The following is a 24,850-nucleotide window of genomic DNA, read 5'->3' as shown; positions in this document are numbered from 1 at the left end:
CCCCTTTAAGACTAAACAAGATGCGATCTTAGGCCTACTGCTCAATGGTGGTTATACAAGGCTGCTATAGCGAGCCTACTAATAATAATGACTTTACTTATTATTATAATGATGATCATAATAATAGTAATAATTACAATAAGGAGTGTTATTATTATGATAAATATAATTTTTCGGACAATTTGGAACAGTTTAAACAGCACTAAATGAATTATAAATAATACCAGAGAGGCTGTTCTAACGGGAAACAAAAGTCTAAAGCCTTTATTACAGCAAATAAAGATGAAAAACAGTCAAATTTGTGAAATTGTTTACTTGACATGTCGTTGCATGAGGCATGGTGCTCACAGAATCAATAGGCTATTAAACAAACACTCAAACAGGCAACAGAAGCAGGATCTGTCTTATTTCTGTAGACATATATGGATGATTTATAAAACATGGCACATTTTAACAGTTAGGCTATTGATTTATAGACCTAATTAAGTTTAGGTTTCCTCCCTCCTCACTTTTCTTAGACAATAAGGTGAGGGCTGTTTTCTCATCTCCTCATTCCGCTGCTGCCTCCGCCACATTGCTCTCAACACCAATATGCTGGTTAACTTTGCTATTATGCACATAGCAACATGGTCTAGGAAAAGGCGCCAATTCAACAGCGCACTGATGTGTTTCAGAACTGTGGACAGCGAGCACTTTCGAACGCAGGAGAAACCGCATTTGTTATAAAATAGTATTATTTTTATTAGTGTTGCACCATTGTCTCTTATGTAATATAACCATATACAATTTCAGTAGCACATGTCTTACAGTGATGGACTGTGCCATCCCCACAACATCCACAATGGATTTGTCCACTCAGACATTTGCGAATCAGACAGGTGTCGTGTACACCATGATATACAGTGGGGCGGCAGGTAGCTTAGTGGTTAAGAGCGTTGTGCCAGTAACCGAAAGGTCGCTGGTTCTAATCCCGGAGCCGACTAGGTGAAAAATCTGTCTATGTGCCCTTGAGCAAGGCACTTAACCCTAATTGCTCCTGTAAGTCGCCCTGGATAAGAGCGTCTGCTAAATGACAAAAAAAAAAGTATTTGATACACTGCCGATTATGCAGGTTTTCCTACTTACAAAGCATGTAGAGGTCTGCAATTTATATCATAGGTACACTTCAACTGTGAGAGACGGAATCTAAAACAAAAATCCAGAAAATCACATTGTATGATTTTTAAGTAATTAATTTGCATTTTGTTGCATGACATAAGTATTTGATACATCAGAAAAGCAGAACTTAATATTTGGTACAGAAACCGTTGTTTGCAATTACAGAGATCATACGTTTCCTGTAGATCTTGACCAGGTTTGCACACACTGCAGCAGGGATTTTGGCCCACTCCTCCATACAGACCTTCACCAGATCCTTCAGGTTTCGGGGCTGTCGCTGGGCAATACGGACTTTCAGCTCCCTCCAAAGATTTTCTATTGGGTTCAGGTCTGGAGACTGGCTAGACCACTCCAGGACCTTGAGATGCTTCTTACGGAGCCACTCCTTAGTTGCCCTGGCTGTGTGTTTCGGGTCGTTGTCATGCTGGAAGACCCAGCCACGACCCATCTTCAATGCTCTTACTGAGGGAAGGAGGTTGTTGGCCAAGAACTCACAATACATGGCCCCATCCATCCTCCCCTCAATACAGTGCAGTCGTCCTGTCCCCTTTGCAGAAAGCATCCCCAAAGAATGATGTTTCCACCTCCATGCTTCACGGTTGGGATGGTGTTCTTGGGGTTGTACTCATCCTTCTTCTTCCTCCAAACATGGCGAGTGGAGTTTAGACCAAAAAGCTATATTTTTGTCTCATCAGACCACATGACCTTCTCCCATTCCTCCTCTGGATCATCCAGATGGTCATTGGCAAACTTCAGACGGACCTGGACATGCGCTGGCTTGAGCAGGGGGACCTTGCGTGCACTGCAGGATTTTAATCCATGACGGCGTACTGTGTTACTAATGGTTTTCTTTGAGACTGTGGTCCCAGCTCTCTTTAGGTCATTGACCAGGTCCTGCCATGTAGTTCTTGGCTGATCCCTCACCTTCCTCAGGATCATTGATGCACCACGAGGTGAGATCTTGCATGGAGCCCCAGACCGAGGATGATTGACCATCATCTTGAACTTCTTCCATTTTCTAATAATTGCGCCAACAGTTGATGCCTTCTCACCAAGCTGCTTGCCTATTGTCCTGTAGCCCATCCCAGCCTTGTGCAGGTCTACAATTTTATCCCTGATGTCCTTACACAGCTCTCTGGTCTTGGCCATTGTGGAGAGGTTGGAGTCTGTTTGATTGAGTGTGTGGACAGGTGTCTTTTATACAGGTAACGAGTTCAAACAGGTGCAGTTAATACAGGTAATGAGTGGAGAACAGGAGGGCTTCTTCAAGAAAAACTAACAGGTCTGTGAGAGCCGTAATTCTCACTGGTTGGTAGGTGATCAAATAATTATGTCATGCAATAAAATGCAAATTAATTACTTAAAAATCATACAATGTGTTTTTCTGGATTTTTGTTTTAGATTCCATCTCTCACAGTTGAAGTGTACCTATGATAAAAATTACAAACCTCTACATGCTTTGTAAGTAGGAAAACCTGCAAAATCAGCAGTGTATCAAATACTTGTTTCTCCCCACTGTATATACAGTTGAAGTCGGAAGTTTACATACACGTAGGTTGGAGTCATTAAAACGTGTTTTCCAACCACTCCACACATTTCTTATTAACAAACTATGGATTTGGCAAGTCGGTTAGGACATCTACTTTGTGCATGACACAAATAATTGTTCCAACAATTGTTTACAGACAGATTATTTCACTTATAATTCACTGTATCACAATTCCAGTGGGTCAGAAGTTTACATACACTAAGTTGACTGTGCCTGTAAATAGCTTGGAAAATTCCAGAAAATGATGTCATGGCTTTAGAAGCTTCTGATAGGCTAATTGACATTATTTGAGTCAATTGGAGGTGTACCTGTGGATGTATTTCAAGGCCTACATTCAAACTCAGTGCCTCTTTGCTTGACATCATGGGAAAATCAAAAGAAATCAGCCAAGACCTCAGAAAAAAAGATTGTAGACCTCCACAAGTCTGGTTCATCCTTGGGAGCAATTTCCAAATGCCTGAAGGTACCACATTCATCTGTACAAACAATAGTACGCAAGTATAAACACCATGGGACCACGCAGCCGTCATACCGCTCTGGAAGGAGACGCGTTCTGTCTCCTAGAGATGAATGTACTTTGGTGCGAAAAGTGCAAATCAATCCCAGAACAACAGCAAAGGACCTTGTGAAGATGCTGGAGGAAACAGGTACAAAAGTATCTATATCCACAGTAAAACGAGTCCTATATCGACATAAACTGAAAGGCTGTTCAGCAAGGAAGAAGCCACTTCTCCAAACCCGCCATAAAAAAGCCAGACTACGGTTTGCAACTGCACATGGGGAAAAGGATAGCACTTTTTAGAGAAATGTCCTCTGGTCTGATGAAACAAAAATATAACTGTTTGGCCATAATGACCATCGTTATGTTTGGAGGAAAAAGGGGGGACTTGCAAGCCGAAGAACACCATCCCAACCATGAAGCACGGGGGTGGCAGCATCATGCTGTGGGGGTGCTTTGCTGCAGGAGGGACTGGTGCACTTCACAAAATAGATGGCATCATGAGGAAGGAAAATTATGTGGATATATTGAAGCAACATCTCAAGACATCAGTCAGGAATTTAAAGCTTGGTCGCAAATTGATCTTCAAAATGGACAATGACCCCAAGCATACTTCCAAAGTTGTGGCAAAATGGCTTAAGGACAACAAAGTCAAGGTATTGGAGTGGCCATCACAAAGCCCTGACCTCAATCCTATAGAAAATGTGTGGACAGAACTGAAAAAGCTTGTGCGAGCAAGGAGGCCTCCAAACCTGACTCAGTTACATCAGCTCTGTCAGGAGGAATGGGCCAAAATTCACCCAACTTGTTGTGGGAAGCTTGTGGAAGGCTACCCGAACCGTTTGACCCAAGTTAAACAATTTAAAAGCAATGCTACCAAATACTAATTGAGTGTATGTAAACTTCTCACCCACTGGGAATGTGATGAAAGAAATAAAAGCTGAAATAAATAATTCTCTCTACTATTATTCTGACATTTCACATTCTTAAAATAAAGTGGTGATCCTAACTGACCTAAGACAGGGAATTTTTACTAGGATTAAATGTCAGGAATTGTGAAAAACTGAGTTTAAATGTATTTGGCTAAGGTGTGTTAAGTTGCGTCAATTCAAATCTGGTATTGGAACAAAAAGAGGTCAATACACGTCTTCTAAAATAGACTAGTATTTTAATTAATGCACTTCAATGGTAAATATGATGTTTGTATATACGGGTCCACTGAAAAACCACGCAGGGCAGTCAGAGAACTGGTCCATTGTTATAAGTTCTTCTTTAAATACTCTGACAGAGATAGTTCCCGCTCCCTGCTGGCCTATCAGAGTAGAGACTGAGCGTGGTTTAGACTTACTCAGCCTATCGTTGGCGCACAGGCTGGTCCCAGCCCCTTGGCGCTTCCCTGTTGCCAGGTGTTGGTTGTTTTGCAACTTGTCCAGAGAGTCAGCACTTTTGCAGTACACATGTCCTTGAGCGGTCTAACAAAGAGGCTGTGTGTGTGTATGTGAGACGCAAGTCTTATCTCATCCTACCCCCTAACAGCTCCTCACATTAATCACAGCTTGTTAGGTTAAACAATTTATATCAGTACAGTACAAACCTATTATGTTTAACAATTAATGCTTTCTTATTAAGCTAACAGCACATCTAAAATATAAGAGAATAATTTCCCACAGGTGTATGTAAACTTCCGACTTCAACTGTATATATATTGCTACTGCTCGACCAAAGAAATCTCTGTCAACCAACAGCCTATTGACCAAACAATCGACCAGTAGACTAAATGGGGTCAGCCCTAATTTGTTATTTCTTTCTTTCTTTCTTTCTTCCATCAACTACTAATGAATATAATTCTATGGGGGATATGCTTTTAATCGGCACATGCTCATTGTTTAAGCTAGAGACTCCATTTATCTTTCCAGAGCCTTTAAGAGTCTTTAAAATAAAAAATAAAAAAATCTAATATTGAACCATTAACAGAATCGTTGAGGAATCGGATCGTTAAGTATTGGAATCAATGAGATCTTATCAATACCAAACCGTAGTGTGTGTGTGAGTGCCAGTGAGTGGGAAATAGAGGGATTCAATTAAATGTTTTGATAGCCCTATTGTTTAATTACCTGAACACAAATCATGTGGGGAAAAAATGACTTGTTTAACAGGTTTTTGTGGCGGGTCGTCGGCGGGCTGCATGCACCGCACAGTCAGGTTCAGTAATCATTATCTTCATGTGTAACATATGACTAACTCTCACTTTATGTTTCAGGGGACAACGGTGACAAGTTGTGTGAGTCGGACAACAACTCAGATTTTTCAAGCTCAGACAGTTCGTCATCCACTGACATTGAAAATGAGAAGAAGGAAAAACAAGAAGGGACAAAGAAAGGAAACGTCTAAATGCAGAGGTACAGTGAGGGAAAAAAGGATTTGATCCCCTGCTGATTTTGTACGTTTGCCCACTGACAAAGAAAGGATCAGTCTATAATTTGAATGGTAGGTTTATTTGAACAGTGAGAGACAGAATAACAACAAAATAATACAGAAAAACGCATGTCAAAAATTGTATGAATTGATTTTCATTTTAATGAGGGAAATAAGTATTTGACCCCCTCTCGATCAGAAAGATTTCTGGCTCCCAGGTGTCTTTTATACAGGTAACGAGCTGAGATTAGGAGCACACTCCCAGCTTGTTACCTGTATAAAAGACACCTGTCCACAGAAGCAATCAATCAATCAGATTCCAAACTCTCCACCATGGCCAAGACCAAAGAGCTCTCCAAGGATGTCAGGGACAAGATTGTAGACCCACACAAGGCTGGAATGGGCCATCGCCAAGCAGCTTGGTGAGAAGGTGACAACAGTTGGTGTGATTATTCGCAAATGGAAGAAACACAAAAGAACTGTCAATCTCCCTCGGCCTGGGGCTCCATGCAAGATCTCACCTTGTGGAGTTGCAATGATCATGAGAATGGTGAGGAATCAGCCCAGAACTACACGGGAGGATCTTGTCAATGATATAAAGGCAGCTGGGACCATAGTCACCAAGAAAACAATTGGTAACACACTACGCCGCGAAGGACTGAAATCCTGCAGCGCCAGAAAGGTCCCCCTCCTCAAGAAAGCACATATACAGGCCCGTCTGATGTTTGCCAATGAACATCTGAATGATTCAGAGGAGAACTGGGTGAAAGTGTTGTGGTCAGATGAGACCAAAATTGAGCTCTTTGGCATCAACTCAACTCGCCGTGTTTTGAAGAGGAGGAATGCTGCCTATGACCCCAAGAACACCATCCCCACCGTCAAACATGGAGGTGGAAACATTATGATTTGGGGGTGTTTTTCTGCTAAGGGGACAGGACAACTTCACCGCATCAAAGGGACGATGGACGGGGCCATGTACCGTCAAATCTTGGGTGAGAACCTCCTTCCCTCAGCCAGGGCATTGACAATGGGTCGTGGATGTGTATTCCAGCATGACAATGACCCAAAACACACGGCCGAGGCAACAAAGGAGTGGCTCAAGAAGAAGCACATTAAGGTCCTGGAGTGGCCTAGCCAGTCTCCAGACCTTAATCCCATAGAAAATATGTGGAGGAAGCTGAAGGTTTGAGTTGCCAAACGTCAGCCTCGAAACTTAATGACTTGGAGAAGATCTGCAAAGAGGAGTGGGACAAAATCCCTCCTGAGATGTGTGCAATCCTGGTGGCCAACTACAAGAAACGTCTGACCTCTGTGATTGCTACCAAGTACTAAGTAATGTTTTGCAGAGGGGTCAAATACTTATTTCCCTCATTAAAATGCAAATCAATTTATAACATTTTTGACATGCATTTTTCTGGATTTTTTTGTTGTTATTCTGTCTCTCACTGTTCAAATAAATCTACCATTAAAATTATAGACTGATCATGTCTTTGTCAGTGGGCAAACGTACAAAATCAGCAGGGGATCAAATACTTTTTTCCCTCACTGTATGTGTCATGACACTGCACACATTTAGATAATGCATTCATTGAAATCAAAGAACAGTAGACACTTTAAGTGTTTAAAGGCAAGCTAGCACAATCAAGCTGTCATGTGGCATGTATATTCATGGAACACTAATAAAAAAAAGTTTACATTTCAAGTTCTCTCAATACTACTATTGAAAGGCCTGATGATTGTAAGGGGAACAAAAGCGGCCAGCTCCCTGTCTCTCCCAGCAAAATTACTACATTTTACAACTACGGTCATAAGTCTTTGAATTGCTGTCAGCTATTTCAACAAAATGATATTATAGTCTGCATACATGTCAATACATACAGTACCTACTGTTTATGTCAACACATATTCCTGTTAATTTACTCAAATCAGTTTGAATTGCAGCTAGCTCACTCCTGCACAGGCTAGCCGACAAAGAGGCGTTAGATTGTCAACTTTGAGCTAGCACGAGTTAGCCTTTTCTTTCGTTGCTTGGGTTACCTTCCTGTCATAAAATAGTGCATTATGGGTTGGGTTCTGAAACAGATGCAGTAGAAAAATATTAGGGACAATCTAAATTGTACCTTTTAAACACTAAAATAAATGTTTACTTTTGGGAAATTTCAACTGCTTAGGGGTTCTGTAAGTGACCTGCGTTGTTACTTTTGTGGATATTTTAGCCTAGAACCTTGTCTTTAAGGGCAAGTTTTAGGCATAATGCACATGGACAGTTGTCACTTTAAGGCTAAAGCGCACCAACAGGACGGTTGGCTGACTGCTTTTCACCCTGCATAGGATAGTTAACCACAAAATCATTACATAAACACGGTGTTCACACAGTCCCAACGTTGTTAACACATCATTTGAACAGCTTGTTCTGCGCCTGCGCACAAGTGGAGCCAGCTGGCAATTTACATTACAACTACCACTCGATTTTCCAACATCTTAATTAAGGTTACTCTACTCTACACAAGGCCCAAAAGCCCCCTGGCAAAAGCAATATGGCATATTTGATATAGCTTAAAGTATATAATGAACAAATTACCTGAGTAATAATAGTAACTACTTAGTATTAGTTACTAGATAGTAATTATGTTATTAACAGCATTGTAGTTTTATTGGAATTGCAACTATGTAATTACATGGTCATATTGTTTAGAGCCATAGGTTATTACACAGGTGGAACAAGGTATGGGGGAGGAAGGACTCAGGGGGAGGCATCCTATAATATATAGTAATAATGTGTCACCAAACTGTAATTACATTGCAATTACTATTTACCTACATTGTTGTTACTAAGAGCATTACTATGTAGTTACTATATAACATCAACTTAAAGATAAGTTATCATGTTTTCTAATTAAACATCCTCAATCATTCTGTACATGCTGAAGTCGATTTGGTTTTCTAGCTTAAGCTTTATTTGAGTTATGGCAGAAGGAAATATATTCAGTAAATATGTATGTTTAGAATAAATGCTATTGTGTTCAGATTTCAGCAAGCACATTAATAAATTGCTTTATGTTTTATATGTTAACAGCCAAAACCCCGGGCGACATAGCAAAAAGGTACAAGAAGGTCCTGGCGACCTACAAAAAGAAGGGGAGCATGTCCACTGCTTTCCACAGTGTGGGTGTGGATCGCAACACAGTGGCGATGAGTGCCCCTCTGGCAGTGATCATACTAGAGGCACCGGAGTTCCTTCGTTCACAGCCAGCGTTTGACAGCTCTAAAAAGATGCTCAACCAATATGCAAGAAGGATCACCAACAATGCAACAACAGAGGTGAGTGACGCTATAAAAGAGATGAGGCGTAATGAACTGCTCCCTATCACTTATAAGTTCAAATAAACACTGATTATGCACACTTATTCACACACACACACACTGGGTAGAGATTATGTAAGAGTAAAATACAGTGTGTTCCCGCTGTAAAAAATAAAATATGTGTTAGTCTGTTTTCTGAGATGAGGCGCATGGAACTGGTCCATGTCTCCTATAAACGTGATTTTGCACACATTTATGTTGAACTGTTAAGGATACAGCATGTCCTGGCTGTAAATTCTAAACAAAAATGTGAGTGGTTAACGCTTGCTCAAGATGTGCAGTGGAGGGAGCAGTCTGTACACAGAATTTACATTAAGTTGCTTGTTCCTGCGTAGAAACATTGTATTCACAATACTTTTCTTTATAATGTTGTAATAACTGAAATTGTGATATACCCTGCCAAATGTTTAATAATATTGAAAGTACATAGTCATTACACTCAAAGGTGATGTAACAACATTCTTCCTAGATTGAGATGGATTCCCATTGATCACAACTACAATTACTGTATTGGGTGTCTGCCATCGTTGTAACATAGTAACTACACAGTAATTACTTGAGTAATTTACAATGTGTCTCACTTTACATTAAGTTGCTTGTTCCTGTGTAGAAACATTGTAGTTATGATACTTTTCTTTATAACAACATTGTAATAACTGACATTTTCAGGAGACTGAAAGATTTGGCATGGGTCCTCAGATCCTCAAAAAGTTATACAGCTGCACCATCGAGAGCATCCTGACTGGTTGAATCACCGCCTGGTATGGCAACTGCTCGGCCCTGGACCGCAAGGCACTACAGAGGGTAGTGCGTATGGCCCAGTACATCACTGGGGCCAAGCTTCCTGCCATCCAGGACCTCTATACCAGGCGGTGTCAGAGGAAGGCCCTAAAGATTGTCAAAGACTCCAGTCACCCTAGTCATAGACTGTTCTCTCTGCTACCGCACAGCAAGTGGTACCGGAGAGCAAAGTCTAGGTCCAAAAGGCTTCTTAACAGCTTCTACCCCCAAGCCATAAGACTCCTGAACAGCTAATCATGGCTACCCGGACTTTTGCATTGTTATCTATGCATAGTCACTTTAACTCTACCCACATGTACATATTACCTAAATTACCTCGATTAACCGATGCCCCTGCACATTGACTCTGTACCGGTACCCCTTGTATATAGCCTCCCTACAGTGTGTCTTATTTGCGATGAAAATGTCGCTGTTTACAAATAATTCAATCTCAGACGTCATTATGAATCTAACCATGGAACTTTCAAAGTGGCCTTCCCGCCCCAGACAGAGGCCCGACGCAGAAACATTGAAGTGTTAACTACAAGCTACATACACTGCATTTTTGGCTGACATATTCTGTCATTTAAATGGGTTAAATCTCCAGTTACAAGGAAGAGGGAAAACAGTTGTGGACATGGTGGAAAAACTTGAGGCCTTTACTAGGAAGCTTGAGTTGTTCGATTTGGACTTGTCATCTAGCTACTGCACTTCAGCACACTGAAGAAACGGCAGGCAGAGGGACCAGGCCGCAGCATTGTCACAGAGGTGATGGAAGATTTAATCAAGCAGTTGAGGGACAACTTCTCCACCAGATTTGAAGACTACAGCATGCCCAAGGATATCATTGCGTTTGTACGTGATCCTCTCACAGTCCGCCCAGGTGGAGAATTCTCCTCCCTTGCTAAGAAAACGATACCCTTGCTGGATGATGCCGTAATTCAAACTGAGCTGATTGAATTCCAGACATCGAGACAAATCAGGGATGCGCTCAGGAGTGGCGAGTCCTTGTGTGCGTTTTGGGTGGCATGCTCAGAGGAATACAGCACAATAAATACATGTGCATTTGATGTGCTAACAATGATTGGATCGACTTACGCCTGCAAGTCCTCATTTTCCTCTATGAACGCAATATAGATTCATGACAGGAACCGGATTTCACATAAGTCAATCAAGGACTGCCTGAGGGGGGAAATGCAACTTTTCCCATTGATTAAGTAACTTAGTGGCCTATATGACTGTATTTAGTAAATACTAACATTATTGTGAGTGCTTATCCAGGGATATTTAGGTGTCAAGCTGACAGTATTTTCTGTTTGTTCTGTCATTACAGGAGGAGGCTATCCCGATACAGACATTGACATTTCTTCTTTAAATTATTGTTTTATGTAGGATGCTACATTTGTTGCCAGTTGCAATTGTAAGTAGGCCTAAAACAAAAATTCCACATCTATTAGGCCATATCTTTTTTTATTGTGAAAGATTCTGTTAAGCCTACCTCAGCCAGTTAAGTTATTTTATATAGGCCTTGGCTCGGAAGAAATAGACTCCAATTAAGCACTCTTGTTGTTTGTAAAGTCAAATTACCATGAAGATTATTGTTGAAATGACTGGTGTTTTCTCCATCTGTTGCTGTGCAACACTTGCATAGCAAGTTAGCTCTATTTTCAGCACCAGGCGCTGTTCACCTCCTATTGATTGCGCTGCAGTTGCAGCTTTATGTTTCAGCCCCCAAAATGGTCCGCTGCCTGCTTTATTAGTTGACTGTCTCCTGCATCCTCTCTCCTCATGAATGTTAAAATGTAACTGTTGCATTATTTAGGCAGGGTAACTTCCTTCTTGGGACATTGCATTTGGGAGTTTTTGCACCTTGGGTCCTAGATTATTATTTTATGAAACAAATATTCATAATTCGTTTGGGGGGCTTTGGGTGGCCCGCGGGCCACCAGTTGGGGAACCCTGCTCTACAACAAAGCTTTCTTAGTGTCCAACAAGCTTTCACTCCCCTTAACCTTGTTCTGAACACCTCCAAAACAAACTGGCCATCTCTGTATACCCGACGCAAGACCCATTAGTTGATGCTTATTTATAAAACCCTGTTAGGCCTCACTCCCCCCTATCTGAGATACCTACTGCAACCCTCATCCTCCGCATACAACACCCTTTCTGCCAGTCACATTCTGTTAAAGGTCCCCAAAGCACACACATCCCTGGGTCGCTCCTCTTTTCAGTTCGCTACAGCTAGCGACTGGAACGAGCAGCAAAAAACACACAAACTTGACAGTTTTATCTCCATCTCTACATTTAAATACTCAATCATGGACACTTACTTATGGCTGCTTCGTGTGATGTACCTTTATGCCCTTCTTGCTGTTGTCTGTGCCTAACAATGTTTGTACCATGTTTGTGCTGCTACCATGTTGTGCTTCTGCCATGTTGTGTTGTTACCGTGTTGTTGTCATGTTGTGTTGCTACCATGCTGTGGTGTCATGTGTTGCTGCCATGCTGTGTTGTTGTCTTAGGTCTCTCTTTATGTAGTGTTCCGTCGTGATGTGTGTTTTGTCCTACGTTTTTATTTTTAATCCCAGCCCCCGACCCCGCAGGAGGCCTTCTGCCTCTTGGTTGGCGATCATTGTAAATAAGAATTTGTTCTTAATTGACTTGCATAGTTAAATAAAGGTACAAAAAAAAAAAATGGAGCACTGTGCCAACCGCTCTTAAATATCACCTGGCACAGGTGAAACTAACGACTTAACAAGGGGACTGGTGCAACATATCCTGACCAACGAGGATGATTCCAATCAGGGCAAGCCACACCCAAACAGAACCAATCTCGTAATCAAAAATGAAATTGAGGAAAACCAAATCTCAGCATGGACAATTTTAGCATTTTAGCTAATTAGCAACTTTGCAACTACTTAGCATAATAGTTAACCCTTCCCCTAACCCTAACTTTAACCCTTTAACCTAAATTCTAACCTCAACCCCTAACCTCTAGCCTAGCTAACGTTGACCACCTAGCTAACATTAGTGTTAGCCACCTAGCTAACGTTAGCCACAATAAATTGGAATTTGTATCATATCATACGTGTTGCAAATTTGTAACATATTGTATGAATTGCAATTCGTAACATATTATATGAAATGGATGATGGACATCCACTAATTAATACATACCATACCAAACGTAACATATCATACTAATTTGAGTGTCCCGTATTTTTGCTTACTATGTTACATCTACCCCTGAGTCCAGTTTGCAGCATGTGAACATACACTGTGTTTAAAAGTTGAAGTAAACACTTCTACTGCTATAACATAAGCATGTCATTACAGATGTTGTATGTAGTCGAAATGTCTGATGAGCTGATTTGACTTTAGTTGTGCGAGTTGCAAGGCTAGGGCATCACGCTAAAACAACAGTGGAGAAAGGGAGAGAAAAAGGTTTAGAGAAAGAAACAATTATACCATAACTTTGACCACGTTGAGGTGTTAGTGAATACCTCCTAGATCCTGACACGCGTTGATGTGGATTCTCTCTGGGTCTTCGGATGCAAGAACAGCAGAACCTGCCACAGCCTGAAAAAATAAAGGGTGCATTCATTGGTTATTGGCCAAACTAACAGGAAACTAAGGGGATTGTGAGGGAAAGTTAGGTAGAGAGGAGGGGAGCAGGACGACCAGTCTGGGCCCCCGACACGAGGTCAGGTGGTCTTCCACGTGGGAACGGCTGGGGGTCATCCAGGGCAGGAGGAGGGCGGCCCCCAACCGCTGGAGACTTCCAGGACCCTGGGTCAGGGAATGGTGGGTCCCCTCTGTCAAGGGGCTGTGGGCCTAGCAGGGTAGGGAACTCAGGACCTGACAGGGCAGGGGACATAGTACCTACAACTAAGACTGAGGACTGCAAGCCAGGTATAGCAGGGGACTGTAAATGAGAATGTGTTCTCAGTCAACTTACCTGGTAAAATAAGGGTTAAAGAAGAAAAAAAATTGCGCTAGGACAGGCGACTGGGGGCTGGCTGAGGCTGGGGGCTGCGAACTGGCTAGGGGCAGGGACTTCAGACCTAGAGGAGCAGATAAATAAGAGCCTAGCAGGACAGAAGATCCATGGCCTAGAACTAGGTTATGAGATGTGGCGTGTAGCACTAAGGGAGCGGACTGCTTGCCGACTGAGGCTGGGGTCTGCGGACCAACTGAGGGCAGAGGCTGCGGGCCTAGTGGGGCAGAGGACCTAACGGCTGGAAGAGCAGTCGACTGAGGGACTAATAGGGCTGGGGACAGCACACCTAGGACGGCTGAAGGCTGGGAGCCTAGTTCTGGTAACTTCTGGCCTGACAGGGATAACAACTCTGAACCTGACAGGGATACTGACTCTGAACCTGAGAGGGAAACCTACTCTGAACCTGACAGGGAAACTGACTCTAGACCTGACAGGGAGAACAACTATGGACCTGACAGGAGGAACGGCTCTGGGCTAGGAGAGCAGGAGAGCTCTGGGCCTACTGGAGAAATGGGTAACTAAGTCTAGCAGGGCAGGAGCCTGATGACCCACTTGGGCTAGGGACTGAGGGCCGACTAGTGCTGGAGACTGAGGACCTAGCGCTAGGGACTGGGTGCCAACTAGGGCTGAGGATTGAAAACCTAGCGTATGGTGCCTAACAGGGCAGGCCGTTCTAAGCCTGGCAGGCTAGGGAGCTGCCTACCTACTAAAGCTGGGTTCTGCAATCTGACTGAGGCCGGGAACTGAGGGCTGACTAGGACTGAGGACCTAGTGCAGAGGACTTACTGTATGGCCTAGCAGGGCAGGAGGATCTAAACCTGGTGAGCTAGGATGCATACCCAATAAGGGGACTGTGGACCTAGAAGGGCAAAGGACTGGGGGCCTAGCACTGAGGCGGGAGTCTGGGAACCTAAGTTAGAACAGTGTGAATCTACAACTAGGGCCTGAGACGGAGGGCCATGTACGGCGGGAAATGGAGCTCTTGACCTACCATGGGGGCAGAATACACTAAGCCTACTGGGAAGGCAGGAAACGTAAACCTTACTGGCAAGGCAGGAAATAGAAACCCTACGGGGGAGGCAGGGAACTCTGACCCTGACCCTACCGGGAAGTATGGGAACTCTGAACCTACTGTGGAGGAAGGGAACTCTGACCCTACCGTGCAGCGGGGGGAACTGACCCTACCGTGGTAGCAGGAAATTGGACGTCTAGGTCAGTGGGGACATCAATGGTGCCTTCTGGTGGGTCACCCGGGGCGATGTCTGGCGGGTCCCCCATGGAGAGGACTGGAGGGTCCACTGAGGCGAGATCTGGAAGGTCTGGAGGTAGCAGGACCTTCTGGGCTGGAGCTAGCAGGGTGATAGAAGGAGGGGCAAGCAGGGACCCCAGGCCTGGGACCGGCAGGTCACACCAGGCAGTGGCTGCGGTGGTCGAGAGTAGCGGCGGTACCGGTGCTCCCGCTGCGGTGACTCAGGCCGGGAGGGCCTAGAGTACACACTCCTGATCTCTTCTCGCTTACGAAGCAGGTCCTTGTAGTCCCTCAACAGCTCCCAACTGATGAGGGTGTGGTCACTCTCTGACCACTGAGGAGGCCTGGAGCAGGTCTGGTCGACTGTACGATGAGAGAGGTGTGTAAGGCCTCGCAGCTCATCTTCCTCTGGGAAGTGACGTCTTCGTGTGTGTAGTGGATGGTGACAGCAGCCCCATATGGCTTTGGAATGCAGGATAAACTTGTCTACATCCTGGGGTACGGAAACGACTCCTCTTCTGGGTACTGTAACATCTTTACTGTAGCCAGGTCAGAATCCAGCTTGAAGGACCATGTAAAAACGGCTAGCTGGAGCCGTCTGAGCGGTTAGCTGTAGATGCCCTCTCCCGCTAGTGACTTAATACTGATTGTTAAGGTTCTGACTCTGGCTACAGGCTGTCTGGCAAGAACAGTACGGATGCTTTTCAGTCCAGGATTTTATTTATCTTCATCACTACCGCACATATTATTAACACACACATAATCTTCTGTTACTGAGGAATGGACTTGTGGTTATTTCGGATTCACGCACAAACAGGTCGCCAGCCAACCTTGCGTCTTCTTCTGTCGACGACTAAAAACACTCTGAGCTAGAGTGGGCGGAGCCAGAGTCCAAATGTCCATTCAAGCACCCTGATTGTCTGGAAGGAAGGGTCTTTTTTTACATAAAGTGCCTCATTTCCCTGAGCGGTAGGTTGGAGAGAGTTTGAGTGGTCAGGGGTATTACTTACTGGCTCTAGGCATCTGTGTAGAGACAGGATATAGATATCATAGACAGGATATCGCAAATTATGTTGTTGAACCCGGGAGCAAAGTTCTCTGGATTTATCGCCACAAAACAGTGACCCTATGGTAATTCAACAAAACCAAACGTCAGTAAAACACAAGATGCCAAGTACTCTGGAAAACAGGTGAAATCACTATTTTAATCATAATTGTCATTTAGCTATGGGTTTTCTACATGCAAATCAGACATATGGTTGAAAGATACACACCAGGTTTGCTACTCGGTCTGTGACCTTCCATGTGCAGATGACCCAGGCCAAAACCCTTGTACCCACCTGAGGGGAGGGAGGGAGACACGTCAGCGTTAGCTATAGTCAAATGTAACATGACGTGTTTGGTAATGACATAACTTTGATCGTGTCAATGATATAATCTGGATGAATCAATATTCACACACACACACAAGTACGCACGCACACACACAGTTGGCAGTTATTTGTAGCCTCGCAGCCCCAGATAGGCACTAGTCCCCCTCCGTTGAGCACCTCTCATGGGTCTGTGCTAGCCTGTCCTAGGAATCACAGCCCCAGCCCTCTGGGATGATGTCACCGCGCAGCTCATGGAGCTCACTCTGCACACAGGTGCGCAGGCACACAGACAGACAGGCGCACACATACACACACACGTTCAAACCACTGCAACTTAACCTCTATTAGCCAATTCCACCTCCATAGACTAACAACATAGAATTACAGTCTACTTTCCTGAGTGGAGGGGAAAACTGAAAATGTGCTGTTATTGGCATAGAGGTTTGGAACTCTTTCTTATTGGTCTATTAACTAATTTACTGCATGGTGATGTCACCATGGAAGGCCAAAACTCTATTCCACTAAAACAGGCTGAAATTTCAGGTGGTTTAAAAGGGAACATTAAAAGGACATTATCATCATTTTCACAATTTCACAGTATTATCTCTATGTGAGAGACGCAGACTCGGTCTCGACCTTTAAGTCATTACTGAGTGTAGTCTGGCCCAGGGGTGCGAAGGTGAACGGCAAGGCACTGGAGCGACGAACCGCCCTTGCTGTCTCTGCCTGGCCGGCTTCCCTCTCTCCACTGGGATTCTCTGCCTCTGACCCTATTACGGGGGCTGAGTCACTGGCTTATTAGTGCTCTTCCATGCCGTCCCTAGGAGGGGTGCGTCACTTGAGTGGGTTGAGTCACAGACGTGATCTTCCTGTCCGGTTTTGCGCCCCCTCGGACTTGTACTATACTCAGCCTTGTCTCAGGGTAGTAGGTTGGTGGTCTGTTGATATCCCTCTGGTGGTGTGGTGGCTGTGCTTTGGCAAAGTGGGTGGGGTTATATCCTGCCTGATTGGCCCTGTCCGGGGGTATCGTCGGGGGGCTAGGGTCAGTCTGTTAAATCGGGTGTAATTCTCCTGTCTTATCTGGTTTCCTGTGTGAATTTATGTATGCTCCCTCTAATGCTCTCTCTCTCCCTCTCTCCCTCCCCTCCTGGAGGACCTGAGCCCTAGGATCATGCCTCCGGACTACCTGGCCTGATGACTCCTGGCTGTTCCCAGTCCACCTGGTCGTGCTGCTGCTCCAGTTTAAATTGTTCTGCCTGCGGCTAGGGAACAATGACCTGTTCACCGGACGTGCTACCTTGTCCTGGACCTGCTGTTTTCGACTCTCTCTCTCACTCTCTACCGCACATGCTGTCTCAACCTCTGAATGCTCGGCTATGAAAAGCCAACTGACATTTACTCATGAAGTACTGACCTGTTGCACCCTCTACAACCACTGATTATTTTATTCGACCCTGCTGGTCATCTATGAACATTTGAACATCTTGAAGAACAATCTGGCCTTAAATGGCCATGAACTCTTATAATCTCCACCCGGCACAGCCAGAAGAGGACTCGCCACCCCTCAGAGCCTGGTTCCTCTCTAGGTTTCTTCCTAGGTTCCTGCCTTTCTAGGGAGTTTTTCCTAGCCACCATGCTTCTACATCTGCATTGATTTCTGTTTGGGGTTTAGGCTGGGTTTCTGCATAGCACTTTGTGACATCTGCTGATGTAAGAAAGGCTTTATAAATACATTTCATTGATTGATATTATTCCAACCTCATAGTGTGGAAATTTGCACTGAGTGTACAAAACATTAAGGACACCTGCTCTTTCAATGACAGACTGACCAGGTGAATCCAGGTGAAAGCTATGATCCCTTATTGATGTCCATTTCAATCAGGATTTTTAAGCCTTGAGACAATTGAGACATGGATTGTGTTTGTGTGCCATTCAGAGGGTAAATGGTCATGACAAAAAAATTTGTGGCGACATGTCCAAATTCACATAGAAATGTGTGTTATAGATCTGTCCTTCTCATTGAAAGAAAGTCTAAGAAGTTGTAGATCTGTTCTATGTGCACAATTTTCCCATTCTTAAAGGAAAACTCCACCCCAAAAAATTATTCCATTGTTGACATGTTTTGACACTTATGTTTGACACAAGATATGTAACTTTCAAAATACAGAAATCATCCCGGTAAGTTTTGTTTTTGCTTTCGATTTTGCACACCAGCTTCAAATAGCTGAAAATACAATATGTTTGGTTATGGAAAATATATTTCACAGCGGTTTAGATGGTACAATGATTCTCTATGCTATACTTGCTTGTTTTGTCACATAAACTGAAATTAGGTGAACTCTTAGAATTTTAGCAACCAGGAAATGGCGGAAAGATTTCTGCATAGCGCATCTTTAAGTGCCTTTGAACGGGGTATGGTAGTAGGTGCCAGGCGCACCAGTTTGTGTCAAGAACTGCAACGCTGCTGGGTTTTTCACGCTCAACAGTTTCCTGTGTGTATCAAGAATGGTCCACCATCCAAAGGACATCCAGCCAACTTGACACAACTGTGGGAAGTATTGGAGTCAACATGGGCCAGCATCCCTGTGGAACGCTTTTGACACCTTGTACAGTCCATGCCCCAACAAATTGAGGCTGTTCTGAGGGCAAAAGGAGAGGTGCAACTCAATATTAGGAAGGTGTTCCTAATGTTTGGTATATTCAGTGTATATAAAACATTGGAAAATCTGGAAGAGACGAAGCGAGAGGTTTTAGTCCGCCCAAAATCTGTCCACGAAAATAAGTCCACGAAGTGAGACATTTTTGTATGGAGGTCAATAAGAGAGTGTCGAATTTGGTCAAACAAAAATGTAATTGTTAATTTGCTACGTGAGGCTTATTTGATCGAATTGAAGTTCCGTAATGGTTAAGTTGTTATGAATGCACTGATATAAGTGGACGCACGTGGCATTTCGGCAACTTAGAAGGGGAAAAAAATGTCATTATTATTTGTTTATTATTTGTTTATTTGCATCCCCAGTAGCTTTTGCCGAAGCATGACAAGTAACAAAACACTGATACACTGATGGACAAGGACAGTCACGCAAATGTTAAATACAATGATATACAAACAATACAAAAGCAAAAATAATATAAACAAATATCAGATTTTTGTGCCTGTTTATTTCAGAGTTGTGCCTGTTGTCATAGAGATAGATAGAGGACTCATCACGGATATAACCTGTTTTAGCATGGACATTGCCATTGAGAGCTTCCACCATTTGAAAGTAGTCAACTGGGTGGGAATTGCTATGAGTTGGAAGCAATCAGCCAATGACGAAGAAGAACATTGACTATTTTAAAATGGAGATGTGTCGGCTGTCACAGACTCTATAATGGCACAGATACAAAGATGAGTCCTCTATCGATCTCTACGGCCTGTTGCTCACATGCGTATCCGCCCTCTCATTAGCTGGAATGGTCCCACCTGATCTCGCCTGCCTTCCATCTTTGAGGACATGTATTTCCATTGTTAGAGTGGTCACTTGACCATCTTGTCAATATAATAGACAATCTTTGCCATTATATCAATGAGTATCTCTGACTTCCATTCGGGCTCAACAGTCATGTCCAACACAAAACTGTCCTGTACACTGAACGTGGTACAGCACTCAACCCTGAAACATGTTTGCAATGACTCACCTCTTTAGCAAGTGTGGGGAAAACCAGTGGAGAGGTGTTGGTGTATGACATGACCTACAGGGAAGAATATTATTATTGGACTAGTTTGTATCATGTAATCAAATAATTACAATAATTCACTGTTAATTGTATGTGTATGATGCTAGCCTGTTCTCTTTCCCCCGATTATTTAATGGGAAGGGTTGCCAAGGGTTGGATGGAGAGAGATGTGGGGATGATATTTTTGGCTTGTATTACTGTGTCTGATTTGTGCCATTATTTGTACAATAAAAAACATTGCCACAAAAACATGAATAATCATACTAATGCAATACATACAGCCACCACTCGGGGGAGACAAAACAAAGCTCAAGCAAGAAACAAGAAACAAGGGGACTTACAATCATGTTGGCTTTCAGCCCCTCCAGCAGTTGGTTGGAGCCTGAACACAAAACTAAGTTCCAGAGAAAATAAAATGATTTACAATTATCAAAATACTGTTAAATTCTCTAATGTCTGCCTGAAACCAGATTATAATAACAGGAAGTTATTGAAAACGCATTGTCATTTACAATAAAAACCTTGTCACTTCTTCTTGACTGTTGAGCAAGAATGAATAAAGTAAAAACTATCCATGGGCTACGACCCAGCCGATGCCCACATTGATGGTCAGGTCCATGCAGAAGTTGCCCACTATGGGCCCCAGCATGTTCCGTCCACCAGGGCCATGGCCACAGTCTCCTTCTCCACCGCCGGTTCCTGGCACAGATGCCAGTATGGATGTCCTTGACGTACATGTCTGAAGGCAGAGAGATGGAGCATAACAGATAACAGTAGAAAAAGAAAAAATACACACATCCACTTGTCAGGTGCAAAAAAATAATAATGTAAGAAGCAATGTCTGCAACTCTGTAACCACTGGGAACATTACATGTTTACAGACTTACAGTTATGGCTGTTTATTGTAAAGAATGCTGTATGATCTATTGAAACATTTAAGAATGGCTTATTTTTTCCTATGAATCTCCTGTAAAAATGTGATTTAATGAATAAAGTTCAGTCATAAAGTTGAACCATTACTGTTTTTTCTTATTCCAGCAGTGACACGGGCATGTTGTATGGCATAATTGTGTGGCATACTGACCCATCCTGTTGAGCCCGTGGCTGTAGTGCCCCCGCCGGTCGCCCTACACCAGCACCTCCGCCAGGCTCCTGGTATGGCTGTGCTTGGTGCCCGCTGACAGCATACATCTCTCTATGAAGGAGAGCACCTCCGCCTGGGCTATCGAACACCTAGAGTGAAAGTAGTAATAATTTAATTTGAATATTAATCTTTATTTAACCAGGTGAGTCAGTTATTTACAATGATGGCCTAATAATATACAATAGTCGTATATAAAGCATACCTATAAAGCACCTAGTGATACTAGCTACACAACATTGAACACATTAACCAAAACATTTAAGTAAGTTACTAAATTACTTAGACAATATAGTGAATGACAAGATATTCATTAAAACTGAGCATTCAATGTCTCAACTGGAAAGTACAACAGGAAAATTACATTAAACCATAGGAGGGACAGTGAGAGTGAAGTTCAAGAGCAAGAAGACAGATCAATTAATAATCATGCTTTTTATTGTCACATACCGGATAGGTGCAGTAAAATGTGTTGTTTTACAGGGTCAGCCATAGTAGCACGGTGCCCCTGGAGCAAATTAGGGTTAAGTGCCTTGCTCAAGGACACCGTGTCGGCTCGGGTATTCAAACCAGCAACCTTTCGGTTTATTGGCCCAACACTCTAACCGCTAGGTTTAAGCAAACACAGCATGATGGGTCAGCCAGGTACACAGAGTTCAATCCACAGCTATGTCAAACAACAACTGTCAGCCACTGGGAGTCTGCCCTCCTAAACTAAACTGACATGTGATCAGTGCACACTTGTAGCAAGTGATAAATTGATGCTTGTGTGTGCAGGTTTTGCAAGCTAGTGCAGAGACGTGTAGGGCCTTAAAACCTTTTACTGCAGTGGGCTAAATCAGGGTCAGACAGAGTGTATCTTGTGGTTCAGTTGGTAGAGCATGGCACTTGCAATGCCAGGGTTGTGGGTTCGTATTCCCATGGGGGACCAGTTTGGGGGGGAAAAGTATGAAAATGTATGCACTCACTACTGTAAGTCGCTCTGGATAAGAGCGTCTGCTAAATGACTAAAATGTAAATGTAGTCTTAAACAAATCTACTTTGAAACAAAAGTATACACCTCACACACATGGTTATGGGCTTTAAAACAAGAAGATACCTGTACCATGTCAGATTTAGAGTTGAAATGTATTCAATTTTGTGTTTGCATAACACTATTACACTTTATATACATCACAGAAGACTGAAATATAGCTAAATAGATTTTCAGGGGGGGAAAAGGGTTTATTAATTATGAAATTATTAAAAATATTAATAACGTTCCACCCATAAGGCTATTAGAGGGAGATTTGACTGCAGGAAAGCGGTACGGCTATTACCTGGTGTTTTAAGTGTTTTTCAATCCATTCCAGGCAGGCGTAACCCTGGGAGCACAAATCTTCACTCTAGCCCAGCACTAACGCAAATTATAAAGAGGGAGGGTTAGACTACTGTAGGTTGTAGAGTTCCCAGTAATTTAGGTTGTATGAGAAGGCATGGTTCAGAGATGTATGCCTCCATGTACGTCTCTTCAGAGAAAAACCCTCCCAAATGCATACTTACATCTGCTGCTGTGAATAATTAGTTTTTTAATGATCCACCCATCACCCCGCAAACACACACACACATATATATTGTGCACACATCCACAGACACATATACAGTGCCTTCAGAAAGTATTCACACTCCTTGTCTTTTTCCACATTTTGTTGTGTTACAGCCTGAATTTAAAATGTATTAAATTTAGATTTTGTGGAATTATGTTTTTAGACATTTTTACAAATTAATAAAAAATGTATAAGTAAGTCAATAAGTATTCAACCCCTTTGTTATGGCAAGCCTAAATAAGTTCAATATTAAAATGTGCTTAACAAGTCACGTAATAAGTTGCATGGACTCACTCTGTGTGCAATCATTTTTAAATGACTATACCTCCTCTCTCTAACCCACACATACAATTATCTTGCAAGGTCCCTCAGTCGAGCAGTGAATTTCAAACACAGATTCAACCACAAAGACCAGGGAGGTTTTCCAATAGCCCGCAAAGAAGGGCACCTATTGATAGATGGGTAAAAACGATATAAATGCAGACAGTGAATATCCCTTTGAGCATGGTGAAGTTATTAATTACACTTTGGATGGTGTATCAATACAACCAGTCACTACAAAGATACAGGTTTCCTTCCTAACTCAGTTGAGAGGAAGGAAACCGCTCAGGGATTTCACCATCAGTGGTGATTTTAAAACAGTTACAGAGTTTAATGGCTTTGATAGGAGAAAACTGAGGATGGATCAACAACATTGTAGTTACTCCACAATACTAACCTAAATGGCAGAGTGAAAAGAAGGAAGCCTGTACAGAATACAAATATTCTAAAACATGCATCCTGTTTGCATTAAGGCACTAAAGGAATACACCAAAATAATTTGGAAATAAATGAACTTTATGTCCTGAATACAAAGTGTTATGTTTCAGCCAATCTAACACAACACATCACAGAGTACCACTCTTCATATTTTCAAGCATGGTGGTGGCTGCGTCATGTTATGCGTATGCTTGTCATCGGCAAGGACAATGGAGTTTTTTTTGGGATAAAAAGAAACAGAATGATGCACAGGCAAAATCCTAGAAGAAAACCTAGTTTACTGAGAGACAAATTCACCATTCAGCAGGACAATAACCTAAAACACAAGGCCAAATCTACATTGGAGTTGCTTACCAAGACGACGTTGAATGTTCCTGAGTGGCCTAGTTACAGTTTTGGCTTAAACCGGCTTGAAAATCGATGGCATGACTTTAAAATGGCTGTCTAGCAATGATAAAATTGAAGAATTTTTAAAAGAATGTGCAAATATTGTACAATCCAGGTGTGCAAAGCTCTTACCCAGAAAGAAAGAAACTTACCCAGAAAGAATCACAGCTGTAATTGCTGCCAAAGGTGATTATAACATGTATTGACTCAGGGGTGTGAATACTTATGTAAATTAAATATATTCAATAAAAATGTTTTCACTTTGTCATTATGGGGTATTGTGTGTAGATGGGTGAGAAAAAAATATATTTAATCCATTTTGTATTCAGGTTGGAACACAACAAATTGTGGAACAAGGAATATGTTAAGGGATATGAATACTTTCTGAAGCACACTCTTTCACACACACATTCGTAGGCATTTTCGCACGCACACGCACGCACGCATGCACACACGAGAATGCACATATATTGTATACCAATATACTTCCAGAAAACAACTAGAACGACAAGTATAACCAATCTTGTTTACCTCATTGTAAACAAATGCCCAAGGTTAGAGCCATGACTTACCTGGTTAAATAAAGGCTCTAACCCAGAGCATTTTGTTACAATTTGGTTTCCATTGGATGTAGAAGCACATACACATCCACTGTATACACAGAGTAGGGGAGAACGTGTATGGTTGTTACATGGGATAGTTGTAACACTTTAAATTCCTCCAATCTGGAGCAAGGTAGAATCATGTGATTCACTGTGCACATGCTCAGGTTCGTCCTCAGTCCTCATGTGAAGAACCCAGATATACGGTATTTGATGTAAGTTAGCACTTTCGCAGGTGAACTGCGGTGAAGGGGAGAATGCACGGGCTT

At 42.8% G+C, this 24,850-nt stretch overlaps 1 pseudogene across 1 annotated transcript; it reads right to left on the bottom strand.

Moving 5' to 3' along the window:
• Window positions 1-16,028: 16,028 nt before the first annotated feature.
• Window positions 16,029-24,515, bottom strand: LOC311135396 (annotated as a pseudogene). The gene is made up of 6 exons: window positions 24,511-24,515; window positions 21,191-21,339; window positions 20,676-20,845; window positions 16,500-16,647; window positions 16,288-16,353; window positions 16,029-16,139 (listed from the first exon to the last, which is right to left on the bottom strand). The product of its transcript is annotated as an uncharacterized misc_RNA (transcript).
• Between the last annotated feature and the right edge of the window lie 335 nt (window positions 24,516-24,850).

Source organism: Coregonus lavaretus, assembly GCF_964263955.1.
Source record: "Coregonus lavaretus genome assembly, chromosome: 9".
NCBI lineage: Eukaryota > Metazoa > Chordata > Actinopteri > Salmoniformes > Salmonidae > Coregonus > Coregonus lavaretus.
Note: the sequence above shows the minus strand (reverse complement) of the source record. Positions and strands in the feature narration are given on the sequence as shown.